Source organism: Piliocolobus tephrosceles, chromosome 7, assembly GCF_002776525.5.
Source record: "Piliocolobus tephrosceles isolate RC106 chromosome 7, ASM277652v3, whole genome shotgun sequence".
In the NCBI taxonomy this organism is placed as follows: domain Eukaryota; kingdom Metazoa; phylum Chordata; class Mammalia; order Primates; family Cercopithecidae; genus Piliocolobus; species Piliocolobus tephrosceles.
Window position 1 is genome coordinate 74,626,258 of NC_045440.1, and position 12,890 is coordinate 74,639,147.

At 37.3% G+C, this 12,890-nt stretch overlaps 1 protein-coding gene and 1 pseudogene across 15 annotated transcripts in view; one reads left to right on the plus strand and one right to left on the minus strand.

Moving 5' to 3' along the window:
* The window catches only part of STAU2 (staufen double-stranded RNA binding protein 2), a 346,153-nt gene that overhangs the window by 214,085 nt on the left and 119,178 nt on the right, over positions 1 to 12,890 (minus strand). The gene's annotated exons all lie outside the window — the stretch shown is intronic.
* Positions 1,664 to 12,890, plus strand: part of LOC111520977 — a 31,809-nt pseudogene continuing 20,582 nt past the window's right edge.

Here is a 12,890-nt window from a genome sequence, read left to right on the forward strand (position 1 = left end):
GGAAGTGTTATATTCATACATTTTATGGTGACTGAGGTAATGAGGCTAATGACATGTGACTAAAAAGCTGCAATAATGCAGATATGAAGAGATAACAGAGGCTGTAAGAAGAAACAAAAAAAAAAAACAAAAGAAATTAAGGAGAAAAAATTAAGAGACGTGATAAAATCCATTAATTCAACAATTATTTATGGAGTGTCTTCTATATGACAGGGGACTGTGACAATGAACAACAACACTTAGAGTAGCGAAGATAAACAATAAGAAAAATATGTAGAATACCTAGTATGTTAGAGACAGATGTAAGAAAAAGTAAAGAGGAAAGGGTTCAGAAGGTAGGTAGGTTTTAGATAGGGTGGCCAAGAGATGTTCCATTGAGAAAATATCAATTGTGTAAAGACCTGAAATAAGTTAGGGAACAAGCCATGCAGATATCTGGAACAGTGCATCTGAAGCAGAGAGTATACGAGCAGCAAGGGCAGCGAGGCAGGAGTGTGCCATGCATGTTCAAGTAACTCGGAGGAGGCCTGTCTGGCAAAAGTTTAGGGAGAGAGGAAAAGCTAGACGAGTAGAGGTGGCAAGATTCCACAGGGCCTTCCCTACAAATTGCTGTAAGCATCTTTTACCCCAAGTGAAATGACCAGCCACTGGAAGGTTTTGCACAGAGAAGTGACATAATCGGATTTATCTCTTGAAATAACCATCTGATTACTGTTTTGAGGACACACTGTAGGGGAACAATGCTGGAAGCAAGGATATCTAATAGGCTACTGGGATAATCCAGGGGAAAAGTGACAGTGGCCTGAACTAGGGTGTAGCAATGGAAGTAACGAGAAGTCATTGTTTCTAGATGAATTTTGGAAGTAGAGATGATGGGTTTACCCAAAGACTGGCTATGGAATATGAGAGAGGAGTCAAGGATGACATCACGGTTTTGGAACTAAATAACTGGAAAACGGAGTACCCATCTATTGAGACAGTGAAGACTGAAAAAAGAAATGGGTTTGCTGGGGGTGGATTTCAACAGCTCTGTTTTGGAGATGTTCGATTATTAGACCTATTAGACATCCAAGTATAGATGTCAAGTGAACAACTCAATTTATTAGTCTGGACTTCAGCAAAGAGGTCCAAGGTAGAGATAAAATTTGGGAATCATCAATATATAGGCAGTATTTAAAGGCATAAAACAATGAGAACTCTGTGGGAGGGTATGATAGGAGAAAAGGCAAGCAAGCACGATGTCCTTCCTGAAAGCCAAATGGGAAAAAAAGTCTATCAAGGAGAAGGGAGGGATTAATTGTATCTAATGCTACTAACAGGTCAAGTAAAATGATGACTGAGAAATATGACCATTGAATTGAGCAACTTAGCAAAATAAACAGAATCGATTTTGATGGAATGGTGGATTTACAACTGCAATGCTGAAAAAAATTAGTTAAAAATCACTCCAGTCCTTAAAAATGTTTGCTTCCAAGCAAAAAGAAGTCCAATTGAGGTCCTACTATATTTTAGATAATTACTGCACATCCAAGTAGTGACGCTCTATGTTCAACCTGAGATAAACTGGAAAGAGCCCATCATGTAAGAATTCACCAGGCAGATGGGACTAATCAATGAAGGTTTACTGAAGGTGAAGAACTAGAAATGCTGATTGGTACTGAAGATGCAGATTTGTGAGGCAATAATTGAAACCATGCAAGTGGATAAGCACCTGGAAAGGGTAAGTGTAAAGGAATCAAAAAAGAGCCTAAGGCTAGGAACTGATTAATGCCTATGATCAAAGCGCAAAGGAAACAATAGACAGCAGTGAAAGAGATGAAAAAGGGTCAAAGTTAGAAAAAAAATTACAACACAATGTCAGGGACAGGAGTAATTAACAGTGTCAAATGAAGGAGAGGAATTCAGAGTATGAAAAAAAGAAAAAGTTGCTGTTTTAAACGCTTAACTTAAAAATCAATTTTCTTGAACTACAGTTTTCTATTAATTTAAGATAAAGCAATTCAAATGTGTTTTTATAAACAAAGATTAAAAAGCATCAAAAACTACAATATTACTTGCTTTTTGGTTACAATAACTAAATATTGTGTACTGGAGTGCACAATTTCCTATCATCTATTTTATTTTAATCCCTTTAATGCAGACATGTATTTTAATCCCTTTAATGCAGAAATCTGACAGACTAATATGAATAACGCTGGTCATTTTCACTTTGTATTTCACAAAATTCAGTTTTCCCACCTCCACAGAACTTTATTTTTAACTGGTGCTACTATAAAACTTTAAAACAGACAATTTGAAATCAGAAATTTACTCCTGAACTGAGATCTTATATGGCAAACTTTCACCATAGAGCAAATGTTTACAATTAATTATAAACTTCTGAAAATAGAAGGTCCACAACTGAAATACTAACAGACCTTTAACTACAGTAGAGGGAGTGGGCGCCACTATAATCACTAAGGCCTGCTGACAATTACAAAACTCATTTTGGTTTGCCACAGAGACAAACAAAATTTCTGTTCATTATAACTTTACTGGAATATGATGTCATAACACATAACCATACTGAAACAATCTGCTGATTTTCTGGCCAAAATATTAATTGCACACCAAAGAGCCCTTGGGGCCTCTCCCTTTTTGGTCATCAAATATGGCTCAATGTATGTGTATGTGCATGCACGTGGATATATATGTATATATAAATTACATTGTGTAAGTATCAGAGGAAAAATTAAGTATGTTGCATTTTTAACATAAAACGTAAAAATTCTAGCACTAACAACAGGAAATACCGAAACTGGATGCCTGACTTACTTCATTCTGTTTCACTTTATCCTCTTACTTAACAATGATTCTTAATAATATACCCCACATGGTTTGAATACCTTATATATCACATCTCCTCATACCATCATGACAATCAAGATTAGCCAGAGCACTCTCATTAATTGCATCCAGATTGAATTACAGGGGAGATGATGCAGAATGGTTTTTGTGTGATAGGTCTGGTCTCAAAATACTTACTTCCTTTGGTAAAGTAATACCCAAAATTTATTAACTATAAAGATTGATACGTTCCTTTTAATGGATTTCCTTCTACTTTCACTTATTTCACGTTATTAAGCTCACTTTTGGTAAGGTATTTGATATGGTTTGGTTGTGTCCCCACTCAAAATGTCATCTTGAATTGTAATCTGAATTGTAATCTCCATGTGTCGTGGGAAGTACCTGGTTGGAGGTAAGTGAATCATGGGGGTGGTTTACCCCACGGTATTCTCATGATAGGGAGTGAGTTCTCACAAGATCTGACGGTTTCATAAGCGTCTGGTATTTCCCCTGCTGGCACTCATTTCCTCTCCTGCTGCCCTGTGAAGAGGTGCCTTCTGCCATGATTGTAAGTTTCCTGAGGCCTCCCCAGCCATGCAGAACTGTGAGTCAATTAAATCTCTTTTCTTTATAAATCACTCAGTTCAGTCTCGGGTATTTCTTCATAGCAACATGAGATCAGACTAACAAAGTACTTATAATAAGTGATGTACATATTTTTACAAATTAGTATATTTACCTAAGCAGATATAGCTATTCTTGAATAATTTTTCTCAAGTAGAATGTTGTGGACAATGTTTAGATTCCCCATAATGATTACCGTTAAAAGATGAACCAAGAAAACTCACCCATCCAAGTTATTTAAGTTTCAGGGTCAAATGGTTGAATTTCTTTTAAATCCCAAAAAAAGTCTTGGGATTTGAAAGATCCTACTTTCATCAGAATTATTTTCCATGCTTGTTAAAAACGAAGATTCTTTTGATCCAAGCCTGATATGCTGCATCAGAGTTTCTGAGGAGGGAACCATAATTTTAAGCTGCCCTGCTGACTCTCTGCACGATAAAGGTCCAAGATTATCACCACATCACACAATGTGGCCTATGTGACTTGGCAATTGCTTCAAAGTCCATTCAAGAAAGAGACCATACACATTGCTTACTGCACAATGGTTAGGTCTTTCATATCTCTTTTTCATTTAATCCTCACTACAGCCTGGTAAGGCAGGAGATGTCCCCAAGGTCACCTTAAGAGGTAACAAATGTCCCCAAAAGAGTTGCTAGGAGTCAAATTTAAGTCTGCCTAACTGCAGAGTCCAGGAAACTCCATACGGAGTTTCCTAAAAATCTGCTTTATCTTCTTCCATTTTTGTTCATTTTTGTTATAAATTGTCTATCTTCATGGAAGGCCAGAGAAACTAATGCAAGGGATCTAAACTAAGGCCCACTAATAGACTTCAGCGATGTTTTATTGAGTCAATGGCTGCTGAAACAGACAGACAACCATGACGAAACACTGTGTTTCTGCAGCATGTCAGATCAAAGAGACACAAGTGCATGATGTAAAATCGAAGTAAAATATCAAAATGATGAGCATTGTGCGCCACATTACTTAACAGCCTAAATCTGACAAGCGCTGCTTGCAAGGCCTTTTTATCTCCATGTCTCCTTGCCTTCTATCTGCTGGAAGTCTTGCAAAAAATAAATAAAATCGTAAATAAAATAAAATAAAATAAAATCTTCCTTTCCTTTAGATCCCAAACAAGTCTTGAGATTCTGCCTATCTTCAAGATACCACAAGTCAATACAACAGTAAAGAAAGAATGTATACTGCTTCCTTTGATTTAATACTTGACACTCCTTATAGTTTTTCTGAGTAAAGGAAAGATTTTACATTCATTTATATTTGACTGTTAGTTGTAGCAACTTTTTATACCACATGTCGTTGCCATCCTCCCTAAAGTTACTTCATTTAATGCCTTCTTTATGGGCTCATTTGGTATTATCTTTCTAAACAACTAAAATCCCGTATGTCCTCCCTATCATTCTGTGACTGTTTTATTCTCCAACATCTCCACTTTCCTAAGCATCATTTTTACAAGGTGAGAAAGACATATCCCAAATAACATTAGGATTTTTACAAATTGAAAAATAATTACCTCATTCTATTTGATAGCATTATTCATAAATCTCGACACAGCTTAAACATTCATATCTCCTCTACAGACTTACATCTTAAAATATATGAAAATGCTATCTTCTGATCTAATAAGGAGAGGCTTTGGATTTCTCTGTTTATTTCTAACATTGACTGGAAACAGAAATGTCACTTAACCTTTCTATCTCAGTTTACTTATCTGCAAAATATTTGTAGAATTTATGTTTAAAGAACCCTAAAGGCCAAAACTAATAATTCAAATGACATGTCAATTATTTTGATTCTTTGTACACTTTTTGGCACTGCTAAGCATTCTTTTTCTTGCTACAGAAAAACAGCAGGTTTTTATCATAGAGCTATAAAATAGTCCCTGGCACATTTTCAAATTTGTATGTATATAAAATATCTAGATAGGAGACAGTTATTTCTCTATTCATATCTACAAATTTTGAAAAATATATCTTTTATGAGATCTAACTGTTAATTCTTGAGGAATTTCAATTATTAGGACTGGTTAGAAAAGATTCACAGGTCAGCTGAAAATATGCTTTAAAAGAGGTACATGGATATTCTATTTTATTTGTAGAATTACTGTAAGTATATTTTAAATGCCTAGAGGAAAATATAGAAAGACATGCACTAAAAGCTAGGATAGGGTGTTTTGAAATGATAGCATTATAAATGATGTTCTTTCCTCTCATAATTTCAAGTTTTAAAAAATAATATGGAATACTAGAATAAAAATGGGAAAAAAAACACTTAATTGAAGGAAGTCTAGTCCCTGTCTAAACAAAGGTAAATCTGTGATCAAAATTAAATTTGATAAATTAGTGGAATGACTTATGGAATACAGAACACAAACCAAGAGAATAAGTAACTTGTACCGTATCACTGACAGTAGTGCCATAATCAGGACTATGCAAAGCACAGCATATCAAAGAGCTCCATTATTGTAAACACACAATCACCACCCTCAATCTCATACTTGGAACCAACATAAACCTATTCTTGCCCCTTCTCTAAACGGATACATAGATAAATCATTATCACATCACCATTATCATAATCAGGGCAAAAACATACAAAGCACTTACTATGTGCCAGGCGCTATTCCAAACATTTAGATACTAATCTCACTCAATCCTCACAACCCAACTTCATTTTACAGATGAGGAAATTGAAGAATAGAGACATTCACTAACCTTCCCACGGCCACCCGACTTAAGCCCGCATTTGAGCTCAGGCAGTCTCACTCCAGAGCCCATGCTCATAACTGCTACACCATGCTGCCTCTGAACGAACCAGATAGATGAACACTATAAACTGCAGAAGTACTAACTATAAACTCTGAAGAAGTCATGCTAGATTTGGAATATCAAAGCAACTTAAGTCTCTCTAGATGTATGAGATCTGGCAGATTCTGAAAATCTCTGTACGCTAAAAGTCAGGTGCAAGGTATCAGTTGCCAAAGGCAATGCTGGGGACACTGTTAAGTCTTGAAGACCAAGTTGACTGCAAAGTCCTATTTCCTCTCTGCTCATTCTTTGTCTCCTCTTAACCCAACCATCTGGAGCCCACGTTTAAATGTTCTTGTTAGGGAAATGCAAATCCAAACCACAGTAAGACACTACTTTGCATACCCACTAGGATGGCTATAGTTTTTTTTAAAAAAGTCATAAAGACATGGCAAATTGGAACCCTCATACATTCTGGTGGGAATGTAAAATGGTGCAGTTGCTATAGGAAATAGTTTACTAGTTCATCAAAAAATTAAACACAGAATTACCACTTGACCCAGCAGTTTCACTTCTAGATATATACCCAAGAGAAATGAAAACTGGGGTTCAAACAAAAACTTGTATGTAAATGTTTACAGTAGCATTATTCCTAATAGAAAGTGGAAATAACCCAAAAGTTCCTGATGAATAAATAAAATGTGGTATGTCCCCACAACGGAGTGTTTTACAGTCATACAAAGGAATGACGTATAATTACATGCTACAACATGAATGAACTTACATTATGCTAAGTGAAAGAAGATAGAATACAAAAGGGTATATACTCTATGATTCCATTTAGACAAAATATCCAGAATAGGCAATCCCATAGAGACAGAAAGTAGATTAGTGGTTGCCGGGAGCTGGGAGGACAGAGTTTGGGGAGTAATTGTTAATAGGTATGGGGCTTCTTTTAGAAGTGATAGAAATGTTTTGAAATTAGAGCACGGTGATGGCTGTACAACACTGTGAATGTACTAAATGCACAATGAATTGTATACTTTACGATAGTTAATCTTGTGTTACATAAATTTTATTTCAATAAAAATCATTTTTTTTAAAAATGTTGATACTCCCTAGGGTTCTATTTTGTTTCTCACCAACAAGACAGTTTTTGTAGGTGATCTCACTTACTCTCATTCACATTCTTGACAGACTCCCACAAACCAGCCTACCAAATTTTGTAAAGGGAAGTGTAAAAAGACCTCCCCTTTTACACTCTAGGATGTTACTGACCTGGTCTTCCTACTCTTATCTAATTGCCAGGGGGGTATGTGAATTACACTAATAATTCAACATAAACTTATTAAAGGCCTACTTCATGCTGGGATGGAGTTTTAGTTTCTAGAGATGGAGGACTGCCCTCAGGAAACTATCAATCAAGTAAGTACACACACACACACACACACACACACATATATACATATCAACAAATGAGATGACCTAGGAAGAAAAATAAAGCACAGTATGGAACAGGAGTAACAGGGGCTCCTTTAGGAGGCGACATTTGAACACAGATTTGAATACAGTGAGAATTCTAGGCACGGAAATGCCAGAAAGAAAAAGTGCTCTAAGCAAGTAAGACTGCAAGTGCAAAGGCCCTGCAGAAATAACATGTTGGTTGGTCAATTTTTGAGAAAGAGCAAGGGTTCCTTCTACCTGACAAGCCCTGAGTCAAGGAATGATCAGTAGGAAACTAGGTCTGAGAAGTCACCTGGCAGCAAATCAGAACTTAATTTCACATGACGGAAGCCACTGGAAAGTTTCAAGCAGGAAAGTGGCACAATCAGACATGATTTAAAAGGATCTTGTTGTTTTTACCAGAAGAGAGGCAAGAAGAGAGTAGCTGGCAAGCCATTCCATACAGCAGGAAAAGTCATTTCTAAAAATAGGAGACTGAACTGCCCAAGAAAATATAGGATTGCAGGCAGTGCTACAATTTCACTTAAGGACTGTGGTTATTATATCAAGCTGGACTAGTCAGCATAGATGTTTTTCTGTAGCTTCCTACTGCAGCAGAGTCAGAGGAACTGGAATTAACCAGTTACAGTTTTGCCAAGCATGGCCGCTCATTCCAACTGGGAGGTAGTAGAACACACAGCAATTAGGTGGCCATAGGACTGGTGAGAAATGGGTGATCAACTCTAGTGAAAAGCAGCCACACTGAATCTGGCAGGTGACAAAAGGGTGCACCCAGCCTGGAGGTTCTGCTCAAAGTCTTCAGGTGCTAAAGGATACCACCCTATTTCCCGCTCTCCCACTAGATGTGGGTGGTCAGACAGTGTGTGGCAGAAGCAGTAAGGTGTGCCTCCCCTATGGTGGCTGAAAAGCAAAGCAGTGCTGGAAGTGTTCCCACTTTGTAACTGTGAAGAAGGGTCCCTGGCAAGGTGACCTGGGGGCCTCTTCTTCCAGTGTGCTGCCACTGTGTTCCCCTGGGTGCTGCAGCAGGCCTGTCTGGAGGTAAATGGCTAGCACTGTGGAAACTGGGAGAAATGCAGAGTGATGCTGCAGGAATGTGGCGGGAGGTCGGGGTAGGGGGTTCCTTGGAGTAGTATTTCTCAAGTGTGCTCCCACATAGAAAACATCGACCTCCTAATGGGGTCTAGAAACACTTGCTAAAAAGCAGATTCAGGGCTGTCCAAAGGGATTCAGGATGGAGTCCAGGAATGCGCACATTGCCTAACAGCCTAGGTGGTTTTTACACATGCTGCAGATTGAGAAGGGCCTCCTCACAGGGGCCTTCTTCCCTGTTTGCGAATACGAAGGCTTCTGATTCCTGAATGTCAACTTTGTACTCATCTGCCTTAGAGAGTGCTCTTCCTGTCTTTAATGGGATTTTAGTTAATTCTCTCACTGTTTCATAAGAAACAATTAGGATTTTCCTATTGTTTCCAGAATTTTTTTTCTATTTCTTTCCACAATTTATTTTACTAATTTTGTTGACCCAAACTTCCAAAAGAATACTAAATAGCAGCTGATAAAGAATATTCTTATTTCTTACTTGAATGGGAACACAACTAGTATATACTCATTAAACCTTGTAACAACAACAACAAAAAAGACAAAAAACACTGACAGTGTGGACAGAGGAAAATATTTTTAGGTTTAGAATAAGATCTACTAAATTTAAGTTCCAGCTACTAGATCTATAAAGACTTTGGACAAGAAGCCTTATGTTCTGTAAGAGCCATCAGTAACAAAAACAATTTTGTCTGTAGCAACTTTCAACTTTATTTAAGTGACAAACCAGTTGAAAATCATTACCCTTTTCATGAAATATAGCATATCTATGTACTGACGGACAATTTTCAAATAGATATATATGTACACACATACACTTTGTAATTCAAAAACATACAATTTTTTTAAAAATATAAGTTTTTTGGTTTTTTTTTTTTTTTTTAAACAGGGTCTCGTTCTGTCACCCAGGCTGGAGTGCAGCACATGATTATGGTTAACTGCGGTCTCAACCTGCTGGGCTCAAGCAATCCTCCCATCTCAGTCTCTTGAGTAGCTGGGACCACAAGCGTGTGTCATCATGCCTGGCTAATTTTTTTTTTTCTGTAGAGACAGGCACTCCCTATGTTGCCTAGGCTGCTCTTGAATTCCTAGGCTAAAGCAGTCCTCCCAACTCAGGCTCCCAAAGTGCTGAGGTTACAGGCACAAGCCACTGTGCCCAGCCACTTTTAACTTTTCGATATATATTTACTAAATACTGCATGCTAGTAATCTAATAGCAGAATCTTAAGTACTAAAAAACTTATGGAAAATATGGCTTATTATTTCTATGAGTTGTAAGAATATTCTTATTATTTAATTCCAGCAGCAGATATTATCTTTGGTTAAAGGTTCTCTGAGAAGGCACTTTGAAAACAACTGGTATAGAAAATCCCTCAAGTCCTTCCCAGCACCAAAAGGATTCATGAGACGAGCTCTAGAAAATACTTATAAAACTTCTGTCTCTCCATTATTTTAAGTCCACAAGCATATGTTTTTGAAAAGTTTGTTAAAAGTATAAAAAAGCATGAAAGTATAAAAGATACAAACATACTGGATTTTTTAAAAGAGGGTTTACACTCTTTTTAGATAAATTAATTTTATAATGTCTATAATAAAAGATTCAAATGGACGATTATGTTAGCACTAAAATCTTCCAAGAAGTTTAGAAACTGTTTGCTTTATTACAATGTCCAGTCCAGGCATCTACTCCAGTGCTTTTGCTGATCAGAATTAACTATCAACTTTGGATGTTTGCCCACTTCACATACTCCCAAAAGTAACATGGAGACATTACATCAGCGGTATTGCAGAAAGATTAATGTGCTTGGTTTGTAGATGCAAACTAATTATACTTACTGCATACTTCTAGTATTCTGTCTCTTTTACTCAAATCTGAATGAATTTAGTCATACATTTGCATACAGTTTAATGATAACAGTAATGTGTAGTTAATAGATACTCACTGGAACATAAAAAATTTACTTGGCATTTTTCCAGCTAATTGTTTTTACAGCTTGACTTCACTTTATACATTAGGTGCATTCATAAAAAGGTTTACATAAAGCAAATATTTTCATACTAAATCCCATTTTCCCACTGTTGCCCAATATTAAATCTTGAGTTATATTTCTATAGGAAAATGCTGGCTCCAACACATCATAAAAATTACAATTAAAAATCTAAACATATATGCCAAGGAATAAGTACGTTTAATATACTATTTTATACAACACTTTATCTTCTCACCTGCGATAAGAATCTAAAAGAAAATCATTTTGTTTCATAGTCTCACAATCATCAGAAGGACACAAATGTTTAAAAAAACAATTGCAGGGTTTTAAAGTAGCTTCATAGAAACTGAAAGTAGAAATATAATTTATTAGCTGGAACTGCCACATGGAGATATCCTGTAAGATTTTAGGCAATGCAAGTAGTCTCAGATTATTGACAGTAATCATTTAACGGTCTTAGAAATTTCTTCGGCTATGAATAATACACTTTAGGGGGTTCATTACAATCCAAACCAGATGATTTACTGGAATTATACAGATTATCTGGAGCCAATCCCACTGTCTGACTCTAAGCCCACTTTTCGTTTTTGAGGCAGGGTCTCCCTCTGTCACCCAGGCTGAAGTGTAGTGGTGCGATTATGCCTCACTGCAGCCTCAACTTCCAAGGCTCAAGAAATCCTCCCCAAGTAAAAGGGACCACAGGCGTGCACCACCACACCTGGTTAATTTTTTTTTTTATTTGTATGTTTTATAGAGATGCTTTTCAGAGAAATAGGAAAAAGAACTTTGCTCAACTACCTGGATCCTTTCATACTATTTAATATCAAAAGTGTAAAAAAAAGCAACATTTGCTAAAATAGTACAGTACTTGGAACTTTCAGAAAACTCTTCCAATTTTAAAGTACCTTGGATTGTTAAACAATTCATAATTTTCAGTCATTTTAAATTAATTTGTAAATTTTTTCCTGCACAAATCCTCTGGGGAATGCACTATGTGGATTTTAATTACCTACGCTCTCCTTTTCCTGCACTGCTGCAGATACTCAAGGTATGCTTTTACATCAGTTAGTCAGTGTGAACTGTGGCTCATTCCAGGATGCACACTAAGCTGAGAACTATCGAATCCTCTTTATCTTTGCCACGTACCCCGAAGTAAAACACAGCAACAAATAAGGGAGACGATATTGGTAAAGAGACAATATTGATATCCAGTCTGACTACCACACATAGAAAGAGGCTGAAGTAATACTTAGAGCTTTGAAAGGCCAACAGTTTTGGCCTCGGGTTATGATGGTATTTCTGTTCACAATATGGATACACGTACTTTAGTCATACTAAATACAAAGTGTGGCCAAAGACATTCTTTTCTGTGGATAAAATAGTTTTTGAAGATATTCTGAAATAACTCAGTCATCATGACATCCTACTATTCCCAAAGAGTGGATGTTTACATGAGTTAGTGTAGCATAGCAGAAAAAGCACGAGCTTTGATGACATATTACTCCTGGGCTGGAGGGCCAGCTCAGCCCTTCACTGGCTGTGTCACACTGTGCAAGGTACATGCTATGTCAGAACATAGTAGCCCCAGGAAATCATAGTTGTTGCCCTCTTCCCCTTTTGGCAACTAATCCATCAGCCTTCTTTGATATTCTACAATGTTTCCATGAAGATTCAGCATCTCTCAGGCTTTTGGTTATTCCCTGTAAATAATACCCTTAGCCACCAGCTCCTGGGGGGAGGTTCAGGAAACGTCTGCGGTTATGCTGGCAGAATCTCTAGACTTTCATTTCATATGGTCAGTGGCACCCCCAGTTTCCCATCAGTGCTTGTAACATACCCAGAAGAACACCACTTCATGCCTGTCTAGGAGACCTGACATTTGGTTAATTGGTCACTCAAGAATGCCAATCTAGGCCAAGCAGAGTGGCACACACCTATAATCCCAGCACTTTAGGAGGCCAAAACCGGAGGATCACTTGAGGCCATGAGTTTGAGACCAGCCTGGCCTAAACAGCAAGACTGTCTCTACAAAAAACGTAAAAAATTATCTGGGCATGTTGGTACGCCCTTGTAGCCCCAGCTACTCAGGAGCAAAGGCAGGAGCATTACTTGAGTCCAGGAA